This window comes from Carcharodon carcharias, chromosome 37 (genome assembly GCF_017639515.1).
Source record: "Carcharodon carcharias isolate sCarCar2 chromosome 37, sCarCar2.pri, whole genome shotgun sequence".
NCBI classification, from domain to species: domain Eukaryota; kingdom Metazoa; phylum Chordata; class Chondrichthyes; order Lamniformes; family Lamnidae; genus Carcharodon; species Carcharodon carcharias.
This window is the reverse complement of record NC_054503.1, coordinates 1007220-1019683: the sequence shown is the minus strand read 5'-3', so window position 1 is coordinate 1019683 and position 12464 is coordinate 1007220. Positions and strand designations below refer to the sequence as shown.

At 51.8% G+C, this 12464-nt stretch overlaps 1 protein-coding gene across 2 annotated transcripts in view; it reads left to right on the top strand.

Annotated features, from left to right (window-relative positions):
- Positions 1-12464, top strand: part of LOC121272973 (neurexin-2-like) — a 2565635-nt gene that overhangs the window by 1715071 nt on the left and 838100 nt on the right. The gene's annotated exons all lie outside the window — the stretch shown is intronic.

Here is a 12464-nt window from a genome sequence, read left to right as displayed (position 1 = left end):
TTGTTGCCCATGCCCAATTGCTCATTCGGGATCAACCACATTGCTTTGGGTCTGGAGTCGCGTGTAGGCCAGACCAGTTAAGGATGGCAGACTTCCTTCCCTGAAGGGCATCGGTGAACCACTCCCTCCCCCCACCCCACCACCCCCTCCCCCATCCCCCACCCCCCCCGGACAGGGGGAAAATGTTCCCCATAGAAACATAGAAAATAGGAGGAGTAGGCCATTCGGCCCCTCGAGCCTGCTCCGCCATTCAGTACGATCATGGCTGACCCTCTATCTCAAGGCCGTACTCCTGCTCTCTCTCCCCACGCCTCTTGATACCTTTAGAGTCCAGAAATCTGTCTATTTCCTTCTTAAATATATTCATTGACTTGGCCTCCGCAGGCCTCTGGGGTAGAGAATTCCACAGGCTCGCCACCCTCCGAGTGAAGATGTTTCTCCTCATCTCAGTCCTAAATGGTCTACCCCGTATCCTGAGACTGTGACCCCCCTTGTTCTAGACTCCCCACCCAGAGCCAGAGGAAACATCGTCCCTACATCCAGTCTGTCCAGCCCTGTCAGAATTTTCTACGTTTCAATGAGATCTCCTCTCATTCTTCTAAACTCTAGTGAATATGGGCCTAGTCAGCCCTTATATGACAATCCTGCCATCCCATGAATCAGTCTGGTGAACCTTCGCTGCACTCCCTCTATAGCAAGTACATCCTTTCTTAGGTGAGGAGACCAAAACTGCACACAATACTCCAGGTGTGGTCTCACCAAGGCCCTGTACAGCTGCAGTAAGACATCCTTGCTCCTGTACTCAAGTCCTCAAGCAATGAAGACCAACATACCATTTGCCTTCTTAACTGCTTGCTGCACCTACACGCTTGCTTTCAGCGACTGGTGTACAAGGACACCCAGGTCCCTTTCTACACCAACATTTCCCAAGAAATAATCCTCTGCCATTCTGTTTTTTTCTACCAGAGTGGATAACTTTACACTTCTGGAGGGGAAGAAGGGGGGGTGCCAAAACAGATTTACAAGGGCGATACCAGGAACACAAGGCCTGCACCTGTCAGAGGAGGAGAAACAAACCGGGCTCTGAAGAAGGGTCATATCATACGGACTCGAAACATTAGCTCTGCTCCTCCCTCCACAGATCCTGCTAGACCCGCTGAGTTTTTCCAACACTTCCTGTTTTTACCTCCACTGTAATGTCCAACCGGACAATTGTCAGGATGCTACTGGTCCATCTTTCTATTACGCTTGAGGTAATTAGACACTGGGCATCCGCAAAACCACACGTTGAATATAAATGCCCCCCCCCCCCCTCCCCCGCTCCATGTGGCAGGTCAGTTACAATGCCCTTACAGTCTGCCAACTGGTTGGATGACCAAATGTGGACAGTGGCAGATGAGGGCAGTGAGGCTAATCACTACAAGGAAAAGCCTGCATTGATATAGCACCTGTCATGACCCTCAGGATGTCTCACAGTGATTTACAGTCCTACAGTTTATAGTTCTTCCACTGCACCTACCGTACAGGAAAGGTACAAGATTCTGAGGGGGCTTGACAGGGTAGGTGTTGAGATGATGTTTCCACTAGAGGGGGAATCTCGAAGTGGGGGACATGGTTGCAGGATAAGGGGACACTCATTCAAAACTGAGATATGAAGGAATTTCTTCTCTCAGAGGGTAGTGAATGTCTGGAATTCTCATTCTCAGAGAGTTGTGGAGGCTGGATCACTGGAAGCATTTAAAGAGGAGGTGGATAGATTTTTGAAGTATCGGGGAGTTGAGGGCTATGAGGAGCTGGCACGAAAGAGGAGTTGAGGCCTGGGGCAGATCAGCCATGATCTTATTGAGTGGTGGTGCAGGTTTGAGGGGCCGAATGGCCTACTTCAGTTCCTATTTCTTATGTTCTTATGTTCAAAACCCATAACCACTACCACTGAGATGGACAAGGGCAGCAGACACATGGTCACACCACCACCTGCAAGTTCCCCTCCGAGTCACTCACCATCCTGACTTGGGAATATATTGGCCGTTCTTTCACTGTCGCTGGGTCACAATCCTGGAACTCCCTCCCTAACAGTGCTGTGGGTGTACCTACACCACATGGACTGCAGCGGCTCAAGAAGGCGGCTCACCTCTACCTTCTCAAGGGGCAATTAGGGATGGGCAATAAATGCTGGGCCCAGCCAGCGACCCCCACATCCCATAAATGAATAAAACAACCTGGTGTAAATATATCACGCACAGGGTGTCCTCGCTTTCTCTCTCGTACCTGTAGGGCACTGCTAAGAGTGGAGGTCTGCTCTTGTTCCTACATTAGATGAGATAGTTTGCTTGCTGAGCAACCAAGCTATTCACACCTGGAAGGCGTCAGCTTCAATCACACTCTTTGTGAGAGCAACTTGGGTGGTAAAATTAGTACACAGTGAGCCAGCCCTATCGGGAATAAATAACAGCCACAATCTTCCATCTTCATCGCCATCACTACACGGTGACAAACATGGCTTCGGGATCAGAGAGTCGTGCATTCAGCTCCCATTCCCAAAACGTGAGCCCATTATCCAGGCCAACACTCCCATTGCCAGCACTGAGGGACTGCTGCACTGTCGGAGGGTCAGCACTGAGGGAGCGCTGCACTGTCGGAGGGTCAGTACTGAGGGACTGCTGCACTGTCGGAGAGTCAGTACTGAGGGAGTGCTGCACTGTCCGAGGGTCAGTACGGAGGGAGTGCTGCACTGTCAAAGGGTCAGTACTGAGGGACTGCTGCACTGTCGGAGGGTCAGTACTGAGGGACTGCTGCACTGTCAAAGGTGCAGTCTTTTGGAGACATTAACTTGAGACCCCTTCTGCCCTCTCAGGTGGGCCACTATTGGAAGAAGAGCGGAGAGGAGTCGGTGCCTGGGTCAATGTTGATCCCCACAACGAGCATCGCTATAAAAAAAAATCGACGATCTGAATTTAATCGCGCTGTTGTTTGTGGGATCTTCCTGCGCGCAAATTGGCTGCTGCGTTTCCTGCAGCGCGGCAATTCCTCGGTGGCGAGGGGCGGGTCTGAGTGGGTGGAGAATCGCGAGTCTTCGGAGGAAATGCACCCGGGGGGTGGGGTGGGGTCACACGGGGGAGGAGGAGGTGGGGGGGTGGGGGGGGGCGACCTAGGCTATGGCGCTGTTCAAAGGACCGGCTGCTTCCTCATCCTCCTGGTGGACGTGGTACCTCAGGGTAGGAGCGCCGGTGCCTGGGGGAAAAACCCTCACCGCCAACACTCCCCCCACCCCGGCCCTACCCAGCCCCCTCGCCCGCCCGGGAAAGGGCAGAAAAACATTACAAACGACTTAATCCCAGTCGGAACTCGCGTTAAACACTCTTGTTAATAAACACCAAACAGGAGTATTTGAGCCGCCTAATGGTTCTATTTCAGACTCGTCCGCTCGAGTGAAATGAAGGAATTATTAAAAAGTAGAACTGTTTTAACACAGTGGGAGCTTGAATTGATTCCCCCCGCCCCCCCCCCACCCCACCACCTCCCCCCCCATTTAATAATTCTGAGCGATGATGCTTTGGCACAACCAGCCCTTTTTTTTTTGTCATGACTGCACACTTGCAAATCCCAGCTGCTGTTGCTGAATTAAGGCACCGATCTGACCGGAATAATGTATCAGTCGCAGCTCGCTAGCAGACGCAGGAAGCTTTTTGCCTGGCCTCTCAGCTCGCTCCCGAGCAGCTTAATCAACTAAGAAATCGGACATTAGCCAGCAGTGAGAGGCCATTACACTCATTACGCTGAATATGCACATTATCTGCCAAGGTGAGGAGGCATTCAGGTGCAAGCTTGCTTCCTGAACGCTCAGTTATTTTCGTCGATGTAAAGGGTTGCGTGGGTACCATTCTCAAGCCCATTCCCCTATATCCAACCACCCCACCCCCAGAACGACTCTCCGAGATCTCCGCTCTCCCTGGCACACCGTGCGCCACCTTCAATGTCCACTCCCTCCACCACCGACGCACAGTAGCAGCAGTGTGTGTACCATCTACAAGATGCACTGCAGCAACTCACCAAGGCTCCTTCGACAGCACCTTCCAAACCCACGACCTCTACCATCTAGAAGGACAAGGGCAGCAGACACATGGGGAACACCACCACCTGCAAGTTCCCCTCCGAGCCACTCACCATCCTGACTTGGAAACATATCGGCCGTTCCTTCACTGTCGCTGGGTCAAAATCCTGGTACTCCCTCCCTAACAGCGCTGTGGGTGTACCTACACCACAGGGACAGCAGCGGCTCAAGAAGGTTGCTCACCCCCACCTTCTCAAGGGGGCAATTAGGGATGGGTAATGAATACGGAACAACCGGTAACGCCCGCATCTCATGAATAAATGAATAGAAAAAACTGTCTTTATTTGTCCTGGTGCTGCCTGTATTGCCTCATTAGCCCCCTTCCCTTTAAGCATTACTGCAAGCTGCTATATGGCTCCCACTGGTCCCTAACCAAAAGGGTCATTCTTCTGGCATATGAGGAAGATATAAATGTGCTATAAGCCCCATGTCAATCACCATGACTGGTGCATTCTCCATGGCAACGCCTCTACCAATCAGAGTCCACCTGCCAATCAATCAGCACTCTCTTCACATACAGTACAAATTGTTGTTTTCCCCTTATATTGGTGTTCTTGCAAAGTGTCCTGATGAGTGCAAGGCGAAAAGCTTCGATGTGTCTCTTTTCCTGGGCAATACTCAAGTTCTGCACTGCCAAACGGCTACTTGGAATCATGGGACATAGAAGGAGGCCATTCAGCCCATCCAGTCTTCGCCAGCTCCTCTGAAAGCTATCCAATTAGTCCCACCTCCATTCTTTCCCCAGAGCTACCCAATATCTCCCCAAGTATTTATCCAATTTCCCTTTTGAAAGAGGCTATTGAATTTACTTCAGGCAGTACCTTCCAGGGCACAACAACTCACCGGGTAAAATAAATTCTCCTCATCTCCCTCTCTGGTCCTTTTACCAATTACCTTAAAGCAGCGTTCCTCCATTTACTGACCATTCTGCCAACTCTACCACCACTAGCTCTGTGAAATCAGAGAACACGGCTTATAGGCTTAGTCCAACTCTCTCCAAACTGGGGCATCGGCCAGTGAAATATGGCTGTTCACTTATATATCCTCAAATAACCATGGCTTAAAGGCACTGCCTCCTAATTCTGCTCGAAGGTTCCAATAGAAATAAGCACCAGTTATGGGGGGGGGCGGGGGGTGTGTGCGCAGGGGGGGCTAATGCTCTCTGGCTGCTCTGTGAATGTTAGACAGAGGAGTACCCCCCGCCACCCCCCACCACCCCCCCCCCCCACCCCCACCACACCCCCACCCAGAATTTGCGCAGGAGGAGTCCATCTGAGCTGCAGGTTAATGAAAGATTGAAGTATCTTTAACACGTCAATGTTATTGACCCAGCAGTCACCATGGACCCTCTGATTTGTTAACAGTCGTGGAGCACCAAAGAGAAGATTAGGGACGCAGGAACAGAAGGAGGCCATTCAGCCCCTCGAGCCTGTTCGGCCACTCGATACGACCTGACTCCATGTACCCACTTTTGCCCCACATCACCCGATACCTTTGGAAGTCTACCAGCCCTGGAATTAAAATTTAACAACTGATCCAGCATCGATTGCCGTTGGGGGAGGGAGATCCCTGTGGTGGGCCTTGGGGCATTTTGTTATCTTAAAGGGGCCGTGCAAATACACCGAGACGAAAGCAAAATACTGCGGATGCTGGAAATCTGAAATAAAAACTGAAAGAAAATGCTGGGAAAAAACTCAGCAGGTCTGGCAGTATCTGTGGAGAGAGAGAGAGAGTTAACATTTCGAGTCCCGTGTGACTCTTCTTCAGAGATCTAATGAAGAGTCCTATGATCTCGACTTAAGATAAAGGAGGGGGGGGGGGGGGAGATGAGGAGAATTTCCTTGATGCAGTGACTTGTTGTGATCTGATTCAAGAAAAGGAACTGATCGGGAAGCAGATTCAATAGGAGCTTTCAAAAGGGGAGTTGGATAAATAGATGGGGAGATAATTGCATAGCTCTGGGGAAAGAAAGAGTGGGGCTAGTTCAACAGCTTTCAAAGGAGCTGATGAAGCCTTTATTTCTCTCTCGTCACAGATGCTGCCAGACCTGCTGAGTTTTTCCAGAGAGACGCGTCTGTTGCTGTTTTGAAAGATGTGCTCTGCACCGGTGAGTCCTTTTGCCTCTCCAGCTCTTTGGAGGGTGCTCAACGCAAGTCAGCGAACGCCCAGTTAGTGTGCGTTAATTTACATTCTGCGAGAGTGTGGCCTGCTCAGGGAGATAAGACAGTCATCCTTCCTGATTGTAATGCATGGGCACCCATGCCTGACAGGAACCACATAAGGTACAAACACTGAGCAAGCCGCCTTCCCTCCCCCACCTCCTTCCCCCACCAACCCCCCCGCCGCGCCACACACCCTTCCTAGACAGGAGACGCACGGTGTGCACTCTCCCTTGAACGGAGCTGGGTCTTCCCAGCATTGTGCGGAGCCTTCGAGGCTGTGTACATGACTCCACTGTCAATAAACACGTCAGTGCTGATCTCTTTCCTGTCACTAAGCGCCTCACATGTGTGGCATCTCTGGGCCTTTAGAATCACTGACTTCAGCGCAGAGCCGACTCAGGGTGAATTCCAATGCAGGTGAAGACTGGATGGAAACTTGGTCTTCAATTATTCATGTCCCCCGCCCACAAACGCACCCTCCCCACCCACCCCCCCGCACCCCAACTCTGCCCAGCGCTCTTCAAGGCCTGTCAAGGCCCACTTTTTCTGCTCTGGATCTATCTGCTTCATTCAGATTCCCAGCACGCGGGGCTCCTTCAGTTAAATAGATGGGCACGGGCATCGTTAACCCTCTCCTTTCTGGCCAGGTCTGCTGGTCATCTTTTGTGGCCCCCATCAGGACTGCCTTTTCCAAGATTGCTGTGGGGGAGGGGGGTGGAGAGAGAGAGAGGGAGAGAGAGAGGAGTCGGGGGGGGGTGCGCAGATGGTGGCGTAGTGGTAATGTCACTGGGTTAATAGTCCAGAGGCCCCCCCGACCACCCCACCTCCCCGGGCTAATGCTCTGGGGTGGTGGGGGCAGTGGGGGGCAGGGGGGGAGGAGGGTGTTGTGGGTTCAAATCCCACCACAGCAGCGGGTGGGATTTAAATTCTATTGACGAACCCTGGAATTGAAGGCCAGTCTCAGTGATGCCCCTTGTTGTTAAAAAAGATAATAAACCCATCGTGTCCCCTTTAGGGGGAGGGAAATCTGCCGTCCTTACCCAGTCTGGGCCTGCATGTGACTCCAGTCCCCACACACCAACGTGGTTGACTCGTAGCTGCCCCTCTGAAATGGGCCGAGCGAGCCACTCAGTTCAAGGGGCAATTAGGGACGGGCAACAAGGCGCGGGGCCTCGCCCAGCGACACCCACCATTCCGTGAAAGAAGAAATTTGCTCGAAATTTGCAAGGGCGGGAGAAGCAGATTCTAACGACGGCTTTCAGAAGGGAATGGCTGGGGGTGGGGTGGGGGGGGGTGCCGAATCGGATAAACGCTCAGAAAAAAACAAAGAGTTTGCACAGCGACGAGGGGAGGGAGGGAGGGTGACGCGGGGCCCGAATTCGATAGCTTTTCCAAAGAAGCAGGGACAGGCGTGATGGGCCGAATGGCCCCCTTCTGTAGCGGGAGGTCCTGTGAAGCAGCCTTGCGTTTCCCCTGCCCTTCTCTGGATCCCTTTTTCACCCTTTCTCTTTTAAAATGCAAAGGCAGTTCCTCCTTTAAACCCATGTTCACGTCCCTCCTCCAATGGACCTACTCATCTTCCAACAACCAACCCACCACCCCCACCACCGCCCAGTGTTGAAACGTTCCTTCTAACAACTCCCTACTCTCCCAAACCACCACCCCGCTCATCCCTTAATCCTCAGTCTTAATGTCTTCGTTACTGAATCACCGTTGCTGGATGCAATCTCTCTCTCGCTCTCTCTGCAAAGCGTGCAGGAGTTGAAATCATCCCTTAGATCCCTTCTCTTGATCTGTCTATGCTCTCTTGGAGCAAGCCACAAGGGCCTCTTGCCTTCCTTTCTAGCCGCAGCCTCACGGTTCCAGAGAGCATAAGAACATTCTGCCAGGTTAACCCCTGATCGCCGCATGCTCTGCTCCTCTTCCCCCTGCCGTCTTTGAGGGCAACAGGTCCGAGAGTTCACGCCAGGCAGCGGAGCGGACACTGCTTTGACCTACAAGCGCTCAGAGTTAACCATGGAGACCAGCGCTCCGGTCATGTTAAAGAACGATAAGTGGGCCCCTGTTCCTTGCTCCTTTCTGCAAGAGGGAAAAAGAAATCAAAGCTTGCCAAACGGGGCACGCTCGGCAAAAGCCAAAATGCGCGTCCACCCCACAAACGCTCCGATGCCAAAGGTAGCTCCCGCGGCAGAGTAAACAGGTGGTTCTGGCAGCTACCAAACTCACATCGCAAGCAGCAAAGCGACCTGACTGAAAAGCGCTTGAAATCTGACTGACCGCAGCTTCCAGGAATGAAATTCTGCACCATTTGTTCCACACACGCACGCCCATTGACAGAATGAACCGCGGAAGGGATAGCAGGGGCTGCACATAGATTGTTACAGTGAGGGGTGTGGGGTATATCAGAGAGTGTTACAGTGAGGGCTGTGGGGTATATCAGAGAGTGTTACAGTGAGGGGTGTGGAGTATATCAGAGAGTGTTACAGTGAGGGGTGTGGGGTATATCAGAGAGTGTTACAGTGAGGGGTGTGGGGTATATCAGAGAGTGTTACAGTGAGGTGTGTGGGGTATATCAGAGAGTGTTACAGTGAGGGGTGTGGGTTATATCAGAGAGTGTTACAGTGAGGGGTGTGGGGTATATCAGAGAGTGTTACAGTGAGGTGTGTGGGGTATATCAGAGAGTGTTACAGTGAGGGGTGTGGGGAATATCAGAGTGTTACAGTGAGAGGTGTGGGGTATATCAGAGTGTGTTACAGTGAGGGGTGTGGGGTATATCAGAGAGTGTTACAGTGAGGGGTGTGGAGTATATCAGAGAGTGTTACAGTGAGGGGTGTGGGGTATATCAGAGAGTGTTACAGTGAGGAGTGTGGGGTATATCAGAGAGTGTTACAGTGAGGGGTGTGTGGAATATCAGAGAGTGTTACAGTGAGGGGTGTGGGATATATCAGAGAGTGTTACAGTGAGGGGTGTGGGGTATATCAGAGAGTGTTACAGTGAGTGGTGTGGGGTATATCAGAGAGTGTTACAGTTGAGGTGTGTGGTGTATATCAGAGAGTGTTACAGTGAGGGGTGTGGGGTATATCAGAGAGTGTTACAGTGAGGGGTGTGGGGTATATCAGAGAGTGTTACAGTGAGGGGTGTGGAGTATATCAGAGTGTTACAGTGAGGGGTGTGTGGTCTATCAGACAGTGTTACAGTGAGGGGTGTGGAGTATATCAGAGAGTGTTACAGTGAGTGGTGTGGGGTATATCAGAGAGTGTTACAGTGAGGTGTGTGGTGTATATCAGAGAGTGTTACAGTGAGGGGTGTGGGGTATATCAGAGAGTGTTACAGTGAGGTGTGTGGTGTATAGCAGAGAGTGTTACAGTGAGGTGTGTGGTGTATATCAGATAGTGTTACAGTGAGGGTGTGTGGGGTATATCAGAGAGTGTTACAGTGAGGGATGTTTGGTATATCAGAGAGTGTTACAATGAGGTGTGTGGGGTATATCAGAGAGTGTTACAGTGAGGGATGTGGTGTATATCAGAGAGTGTTACAGTAAGGGGTGTGGTGTATATCAGAGTATGTTACAGTGAGGGATTTGGGTATATTTAGGGGGGGTATGATTTTCATGTGTAGTGCCTGCCTGGCTGAGTTCTCGTACAGTCGACTGATCTGTGAAGCATCTGATAATTACAAATGGATTAACAGTGTAATAAGACTGTGATACACTTATCCGTTTCTTGTCAGGCTACACAGCAGAGGCAGCCTTGGGACCCACTGAATCCTGCACCAGCAGCAAGGTGCGGGGGGGGCAAATTTCTGCTGACTGACGGATGGGTCAGGGTGAACCTGAGAGCGCGCCTGTAAACTTATAACCTCACCAACATACAGCCGAGAGGGGAGGCGGGGAGCAGACTCACGTAATCAACTGGATGTGCCAAACAGACACACACACACACACACACACACACACAGACACAGACACACACACACACACACATAGATGCACACACACACACATAGACACACACACACACAGACACACACAGACACACACACACACACAGACACACACACACAGACACACACACACACACACACATAGACGCACACACACACACACACATAGACACACACACACACACACAGACACACAGACACACACAGACACACACACACACACACACACACACACACACACAGCACCAAGATCGACTGACCAGTAATCCACAGTCACATTGGAGTGCGTGAAGGAACAATATGTGTTAAAAAAAAAGGTATTCGCTCCCACGAATGGGTACGATCCAACGATATCATGAACTCGACCCACCCGTTCAATCCCCTCAACTGGCCCGAGCTCCCGCTCTCTCTCCTATCGCGGACGCCACTCGCTCGTGATCACCAGTCACAAAAAGTGCAGGCAAAAGGGGTTGGGGGGGGGAAGTGGGGGGATGGGTGGCAGGATTACCCTCCAGCCTCCCACCACCTCGTCAGTGGAGGTCCGTCGCCGGCCCAGGACTTGCGCCCAAACTGTCGCCACGGCGATGACGCCAGGCCGGGTGAATCGTGGGGAATTTTTTTTGCGGCAAATTCTCCCGGCGAGAGTCAGGAAGGACCCAGAGCGGAGGTGGCTTTGCACAGGCTTGGATTGTACTCCTCACCAGCCTAGCTGCACACACTGAATAATGCATGGGCCTTGGCGGGCGCACCAAGTGTCGATTTCCCAGAATGTAACCTGGACTCCAAGGGACAAATCAGGAGGAGAGATTACACAAACTGGGGTCGTATCCCCTGGAATCTAGACGGCTAAAGGCAGATTCGATCAAAGTTTTCAAGATACGAAGGGGGAAACAGATAGGGAGGATAGAGAGAGAAACTACTCCCACTGGTTGGGGGAGTCTCGGACGAGGGGGTGGGCAGAGTCTAAAAATGAGAGGCAGACCTTTCAGGAGTGAGATTCGGAAATACTCCCACACACACAAAGGGTGGGAGAAGTTCAGAAACTCTCTTCCCCAAACGGCAATCGATGCTGGATCGATTAATTTTAGATTTGAGATTGCTAGATTTATGCTAACCAAAGGGATTAAGGGATATGGGGCAAAAGGGGGGGGGGGTATATTGAGATAGGTTGCAGATCAGCGCTGATCTCATTGAATGGCGGAACAGGCTCGAGGGGCCGAATGTGGCCTCCTCCTGTGCCTTGTTTTGGACCCTGGACAAAGAAATCACAGGGCTCCTGCTCGGTGTCCACCAGTGGCTTTGCACACGCAGGAATGCTCTGGGCAGCGGAGGATTGGGGGGGGGGCGCGCGAAGAGGTAGGGCTGGGCTTCACTGTGACGCCCCCTGTAGCCAAATAGCTGGACCCCATTACCAGCCTGGGCTTCAAGGTGAAGGAAGGCTGCTTGGACCCCAGGTGGGGCTGCACCTTCGACAGAGCTCAGCACCTTCAGGAGCCCTCTCTCAGCCACATGTCCACTGGTCCTTTCTGCCTGTTTTGCTTTTGTCAATGTAATCAGTCGGCAGTGACTCCTGTTCAACATAGCTTGGGCTCTTCTCCATCGTGCTGATGCATAGCAAGCCTCTCTCTCCTTCTGGAACTGACAACCCACAGCTACTAAATCTATCAAACACCACTGACAGGAGAAAATCTGATTCATCTCCTCTCAGCCTCTAAGTGTATTATAAGCGGTTGACTGACTAATACACACTAACCACCTGGGTGAGGGAGTGAGCTAACATTTACAATGACTAATATTACACAGTTGCAGGCTCTCCGGCTGATCTTTCATGGCACGCACAGATTCAGTGGTCGCCAGCCGCAGCTCAGTGGGTGGCACTCTCACCTCTGACTCAGGAGGTGGTATGTTCCAGTGCCGCACCAGAGACTCGAGCTCACGGTCTTGGCCAACACTGGGTGCCAGCACTGAGGGAGTGCTGCGCTGTCAGAAGTGGGTGAGCTGTGAAGCGGAGACTGTCTCAGGTGTTTAAGAGAATCCAAGAGGCTTGGTGCGGTCTGAACCAAGACACAGAGGTTTTTGTAACTGGGAGAGTTTATTGACTTGTTCAGTCTCACAGCTCTCCCACCTCCCCCACTCCACCCAGTGTCCCAGCTGTCCCCTATTTATACTCTTGTTTCAAACAAATGGACACGTTAACTAATTAACAGCCCCTTAAAGGGGCACTGCAACGCATAGACAACATTTTTAAT